The sequence below is a fragment of the Macrobrachium nipponense genome, chromosome 18 (genome assembly GCF_015104395.2).
Source record: "Macrobrachium nipponense isolate FS-2020 chromosome 18, ASM1510439v2, whole genome shotgun sequence".
Lineage (NCBI taxonomy): Eukaryota > Metazoa > Arthropoda > Malacostraca > Decapoda > Palaemonidae > Macrobrachium > Macrobrachium nipponense.
The window spans coordinates 10,543,122-10,550,544 of NC_087211.1; positions in this window are offsets into that span (position 1 = coordinate 10,543,122).

The following is a 7,423-nucleotide window of genomic DNA, read 5'->3' on the forward strand; positions in this document are numbered from 1 at the left end:
TATTATTCCCATTCCCCTGGATTCATAAGGCAGAAATTACTGAAGAATCTGTGGGGCATGGAATTTACTATTCCATTTGCAAGTGCTGAGTGTCTGCGATTAGCCAAAGATATATATATATATATATATATATATATATATATATATATATATATATATATATATATATATATATATATATATATATATCTATATATATATTATATATATATATATATATATATATATATATATATATATATATATATATATATATATATATATATCTATATATATATATATATATATATATGTTTATATATATATATATATATATATATATATATATATATATATATATATATGTTATATATATATATATATATATATATTATATATATATATATATATATATACTATATATATATATTATACGTACGTATTAGTTAGACATTCCAGGGTCTTTTCTTTCGCCCTCCCTAAAAGGAAGGGGAGAAGAAGAAAGATAATTATTAGTAATAAGGAAACTTGGCTCTGTCAAGTGATCCAGCTAATTGGAGGTTGGTGGGGCCAGTCCTTGACAGCAACTGGCTTAAGTGGATCTGGTGTTTGAAAGTCGATTCAGCGGAAAATTGACTTATGAATAATATATGCCTATTGCTATAAGCAGGACTACGAGGCAGCCTCCCAAAATAAAACTATTATTATTTCTTTTGTTGATTTAAATCAGCCTTGTTTACTTTTTTGTTTACTTTTAAGTTAAATTTTTGCTGAGTATGTTTACTCTTGTGTTACCGTAAGTTAAGTGGCTTTACGATTGTTTCAGTGTTTTTGCGGCCTCCTCTCCTCTTTTGTGTATTAGTGAACTATCGTTTTAACGATTGTTATTCTTTTGCTTTTGAGTGTTTATAAACACTGGGAAGGTGATGAGTGGACATGGTCGACCGGTCAACAGGAGTTCGGGTCTTGACAAGCTCTCACCAGTACTGTTTCCTGTCGCAGCATATATTTTGATTTGGAGGACGACTTTGGATACTTACCTTTTGGACCACGCACTTGGATTTTTCCCTCACGGATTCGGGAAGACGCAGATATACGTCTCTTGTGCGTGTGTGTCCCTGGAAGTTGGATCACGGCATTTTCCGCGCAGGTGTTGTTGTCACCTGCGACCTTCACGCTGCCGTGGGGAGTTTCGCAGAGGCTGTCATCTGCGACCGCTGTTTCTGCCCCGTTTTTCCCGTCGGAGGATTTTTACGGGACCAGTGTCGTCGCTGTATCCCGGCACTGGATTCTGGATTTACCTGCCGTGTCATCCTCGTCCAGCTGTTATACGGGAGTGAGAGCTACTTGACTCGTGAGGTGGCTAGTAGGGAGTCTGTCGCCAGGTAAGACTTATAATCGTTCCTCTTCTCTCGGGACAATGTGTTGCCCTTCAGTACCTGGCGTACAGTATTAGCCCTTTTGATAGCAGTTGGGTGGATTGGTCACGGCCCAGGATTCAACTCCTCTTCTGGAATTTCACTTGAGGTGAAATTGTTTATTTTTGCCAATTTTTATTATTTATAAATATATATATGTATAAGTTTACATGTATATGTTGTCATATTTGTTTGTGTGTCAGTATTTAGTGGACCGAGTTCCAGATTGTTTAGCTTTGGTTGTAGGTAGGAATATTAAGGTTTTCCTTGTTATCATCTCTTACTTCCTTCTATCTTATTATTATTAGGTTATTGATTATTTTGGCTAGCCTTATTTTGGATCCAACTTGTTATATATTAAGTATGTTTTCTCTCTTGGGGTTTTCTCTGTTTAGGGCTTAGTGTTTTAGCTTTAGGTTTTCTTGTGAGTTCCCGAGAACCAGGTATTTGTTCTCTGAAAATTCTGTACATTAAGTGTATTTAATCTCACAAGGTTGATTTAAGTCATTGTTTTAGTTTATAATAAATATTGTTAAGTTTTCTTGTTTCTGTTTCCGTCCTTCCTTGTCACTGAGGTGCATTTACTGACTGCAATCCTTAAGAATATAAAGACCTAAAAAGAACCTGTACTGCAACCTGGGAGGTTGTAACAGTTGGCGACCGTGACAGGATTGCACTCGGGTGACTCAGTGTTTTGGTTGGCGGAACAGCGCTCGGGGTGGATTTACCAGTATTTGTTGCTGTTTAGTGTATTGCCTTACTCCCCCTTTAATTTTGGAACCATGGAGGAATTTATTTTTGATCCAGCTGAGTTTTTGGGATCGGCAGATTGCCTTAGGCATCTTCCTGTTCTGAATAAGGAGTATTTGGTGAGTTGTGCTCGCTGGTTAGGTGTCCACTTAGGGCTGCAAACACTAGGCCCCAGTTGCTGATAGCTGTGAAAAGTAAGGTAGCTCAAGGTATGGCTGAAGGAGAAAATTTAGTTTAGGGATTTTGACAGTGTTGTGATAGTGACTCAGAGCGAGAGGGTAGTGTGATTGAGGATGTGAGTGTCATCCAGGTCTTTCTTTGTTTGAAGATCCTCCGCGTACTGGAACTATTTTTGAAGGGCAGCTAATTGCAATTAAATCAAATGTGTCCACTAACCCCTTTTTGGTAGACCCTGTCCCAGTGAATGTAGCCCAGTACAGCCTGTAGTGTCCCAGGAGGACAGTGAATATAGCTTAATTTGTAAGAGAATAGAGTTAATGAAGCTCGAGTTTGAAGAGAACGAGAGGGTGAGGCGGCATGAGCTGGAGATGGCCAATGTAAATTTGGAGTTGGCTAGGTTACAAGGTTCTCCTAATAGATTAAGTACTCCCTGTGGACCATCTGCTGATAAATTTAATATAGGGGCAGCTCTGAAGTTGGTCCCTGTATTTGATGAAAGAAATGTGCCTGAATTTTTTAAGGCTTTTGAACGGGTAGCTACCAGGTTGTCTTGGCCCACCGAGATGTGGACAGTCTTAATTCAGTGTGGCTGGTGGGCAAGGCAATCCGGGTGTATAATTCTTTGGAGGAGGGTGTAGCCCGTGATTACAGTAAAGTGAAGTCTTTGGTCCCTCCAAGGCTTATGACCTTGTCCCTGAGGCCTATCGCCTAAAATTTAGAAACTTTTCTAAGCATGTTTCCCTTTCATTCGTGGAGTTTGCTAGGCTCAAGGAAGAGCAATTTGATGATTGGCTAAAGAGTCGACAGGTAGCCTCTTTCTCCTCCTTGAGGGAATTAATGCTGTTAGAAGAATTTAAGAAATATTGTAGTAAGGAACTGAGGATATACTTGGAAGAAGTAAAAGCGGTCGGTTTAAGTAAGGCGGCTCAGATTGCCGATGAGTTTGTTTTGACCCATCGAGCGGGGTCCGGTAATTTTGGGTCCCAGGTTATGAATTTCCAGTCTGCTAGGCCAAATAACTTTAATAATAAATCTGGTAATGTGGTAGATAATAGGGTAAAACATTCAGGTGTTCCAACCTATTCTAGGAATGAGAATAGTCAGGGAAAAGTCTCAAGTGGTGGGCACACTAGAGTCTTTTCCAAAAACCGGTTGATATCTGGTAATGTGAGTAGAGGTAGTGGGACCTGCTTTTGGTGCAATAAGCCCGGGCATTATCAGGCTCAGTGTAATGCCAGAAGGAGTATCTCCAGAGAAATGGTGACAGTAGTGGTCACAACCCAATATCTCTAATTTCAAATAAGTCTAATCCCAAGGTTGAGAATCCATCAGTGGTGTTAGTGGTAATGAGATTAGTTGTGACAGCGGTAATGTGAATCCATCTGGGAGTAGTCAGGCATGACTCTATGATAAATATATCTGGCCTGGTAGACTGGTTACTGATTCAGGAGTACTTAAGGTGAAATTTTTGCGAGACACAGGGTCTGCTCGGTCATTAGTGTTAAAAGAATCATTAAATGGTTTAGTTAAATATTCAGGGAATTATGTGGTTCTGGGAGGGTTCCCGAACACAGTGGTTTCAGCTCCATTGGTAGAAGTTGAGTTATCTTTCCCTGGGTATAATAAAGTAACTGAGTTGGCTGTTGTGGAGAGTCTCCCCATTCCAGGTATTGATGGTATTTTGGGAAATGACATGTTAGACCATAAGGGTCTGGAATTATTCCCTATTTTGACTATGGATGCTTGTCCAGTGGCTGTGACGACCCGGGCATCTGCTAAGGCAGCTAATTTGATAAATGATGATGACTTAGATTTAAGTAGTTTAGAAGTAGAGTTAGAAAGGCCTGGGCCAGTAGATAGTCCAAGTAGTGTTAGTGATATCTTGCAACCTGATTGGGACCGTTTCACGTTTATTGAGGCTCAGAAACAAGAGTTGATTTTGAGTTGGGTTGACACAGCTGATTTAACTAAACCAAGGTTTTGTGTAATAAAAGGTTTGTTATACAGAGTTAGTCGCCCATCTACACATGATCTGAACGAGACTTCTCGAGTGGAACAAATTGTGGTTCCCTCACAATTTAGGGAGTCTGTTTTGAGGTTGTCGCATGATGATTCTTTTTCTGGTCACTTTGGAGTATTTAAGACTTTCAAGAGGTTGGCAAAATGTTTTTGGTGGCCAGGATTAAAATTACAGTGAAACAATTTGTTAGTAACTGTGAGGTTTGTCAGGTGATGGGAAAACCCAATCAAGTAATCCCTAAAGCACCTTTAAATCCAATTCCTGCAATTGGGGTAACCTTTTGTGTAGAATTGGTAATAGATGTGGTAGGGCCTTTGCCCAGAACAAAGACTGGGTTTACTCATCTCCTGACGATTATGGACAGGGCTTCCAGATTTCCTGAGGCATTCCCATGAAAAAGATTACCTCCAGAGCAGTATTTGAGAAGCTCATTGAATTTTTCTCCAGATAGGACTCCCTCGTAAATTCAGACCGACTGTGGACGAATTTTACGAGTAGGTATTTAGGGGTAAGTGTGCTGAACTGGCCATTCAGCACACTACCAGCGTACCTTATCATCCAGAGAGTCAGGGTGTGGTCGAAAGATTCCACCAGACACTTAAATCAGTGTTAAAGAAATACTGCTATGAACAAGGAGAGATTGGGAAAAAGGGCTTCCCTTTGCTCTCTTTGCTATAAGGAATCATCCGAATTCACTACAGGTGTAGCTCCTTCGAGCTGGTGTTTGGACACAGGGTACGTGGTCCGTTGGAAATTTTCCACGAATTTGCTTGCATCCGGTCAGAAGGGAGAAATTAATGTGGTGGAATTTGTAGAGAATTTACGGAAGAAATTAGCCATTGCATGGAAATTTGCTAGAGAAAATTTGGCTTCCTCCCAAGCAGTCATGAAATCAAATTTTGATAGGAAAACCAAGGTGCGGTCGTTTGAGCCTGGGGAATTAGTATTGGTGTTGAGTACAGACTCAGACAATTTCCTCGAACCAAGGTTATAAGGGCCCTGGAAGGTTTTGAGAAAATTGTCTGATGTGAATTATGAAATTGAAGCCCCCGGGACAAAACGAAAGTGCCGGGTCTTTCATATTAATAGATTAAAATCTTATATTTCATGTGGTAGAGATCCTTTAGCTATTGTATATGAGCCTGTGTCTATGGTTGTAGAGCCTCCAGAGGATAACTTTGAGGATTTAATTGGTCAGGTGTCTTCTGATGCTCTCTTTAATAATATTCAAAATCTAGAGGTTTTGAAAGGAGGGTTGGACCATCTGGAAGTTACCCAGAAAAGGGACATTATTAATTTAATCTGTTCTTTTCCAGAAGTATTTCAGAGTTCGCCAGGTAGGACGAGGTTGCTTCAGCATGATGTGGATGTGGGCAGTGCTTCCCCCGTAAAGCAGAGTCCTTATCGACTAAATCCAGTGAAGAGGGACATAGTCGAGGAGGAAATAAAGTATATGCTGGAGCATGACCTAATTCAACCTTCGATAAGTCCTTGGAGCTCTCCGATTGTTCTGGTCAAGAAGTCTGATGGAAGTACCGTATGTGTGTGGATTACCGTAAGGTTAATGCCAGTACTAAAAATGACTCCTTTCCTTTGCCCCGCATTGATGACTGTCTCGATCAGATAGGGTCCTGCAAAATTTATTACCAATTGGATCTGTTGAAAGGATATTGGCAAGTGCCCCTGTCTGATCGAGCCAGGGAAATTTCTGCTTTTGTAACTCCCTTTGGACTTTACGAATGTAAGTAATGCCTTTTGGGATGAAGAATGCTGCATGTACCTTTCAGCGGCTTATGAACAGAGTCATTTGTGGTTTGGAAGGCACTGAAATTTATATTGATGATCTAGTTGTTCACAGCAATGATTGGCGAACTCATATGGTAAGGTTGAGAAAAGTGTTTGAAGCTTTGAGGGCCGCCGGTCTTGTTGTGAACTTAGGTAAGTGTGAATTTGGCAAGGCCAAAGTATGTTATTTGGTCATGAGGTTGGTTTGGGACATGGTAGCCCCTAAACAAGCCAATCTCGAGGCCATTGTAAATTTGAAGAGGCCGTGCAATGTCAGAGAGGTTCGGAGAGTTCTCGGCATGACGGGCTATTATAGGCGGTTTGTCCGAAACTTCTCGGACATTGCTCAGCCGCTTACTAAGCTATTAGAAAAAAGGACAGAAATTTGTGTGGTCTCCTCAATGTGAAGAGTCTTTTATTAAACTTAAACTGGTGTTGGTGTCAAACCCAATATTAATGTCTCCTGATTTTCAGAAACCTTTCAATTATTGCGTGGATGCCAGTGATGTAGCATTGGGGGGTGTCTCTTTCAGAGAAATGGGGCTGGAGAGGTTCGTCCTGTGTCTTACTTCAGCCGTAAGTTATTGGCAGCGGAGAAAAGTTACTCCACTATCGAGAAGGAGGCCTTGGCCTTGGTTCGCACTCTGCTACATTTTAAACCTTATGTTACTAATTTCTCTTTCCCTATAGAGATTTGGACTGACCACAATCCTCTAGTGTTCATCGAACGGATGAAAGGATCCAACCAGAGGATTTTAAGGTGGGCTCTGCAGTTGCAGGAATTCTCTTTGGTTATCAAACATATTAAGGGATCTGAGAACCGTATTCCTGATGCCCTTTCTCGTATGTAATCTTGGCTTTTGTCCCTCCCTCGCCCTTCTCGTGTCTTCATTGGTTTGTATTAAAACTATTATTGCATAGTAAAATATGATGGCAAGCATGTGTGTGAGTATGAGTGAGTCTTTATCTTAGGGTTTAGTTTAGATGTAGGTTTGGTCAAGTGCATTGTTTTTGTATGTTCAACCTCGGTAAGGTCTATCAGTTTTTTTTGTTTTGGTACTCGTTCGAGTCTTGGTTTATCCTTCTTTAAGGTGCCCTATTGGCTGGTTTGGTTGGTTTGGTAAGTTTTCTTTGTGAAGCTATGCTTCTTTTGTCATGTGTACTGTAATAATATTTATAACCTTTATTTTTCAGGGTTGTTTGTTTTAAATATTTATCTTGATCTGGTTTTTGTATCTCTATAATATTATGTTAATTTCCTTTTCCATTTCAGCATTCTTACAGTATTTAA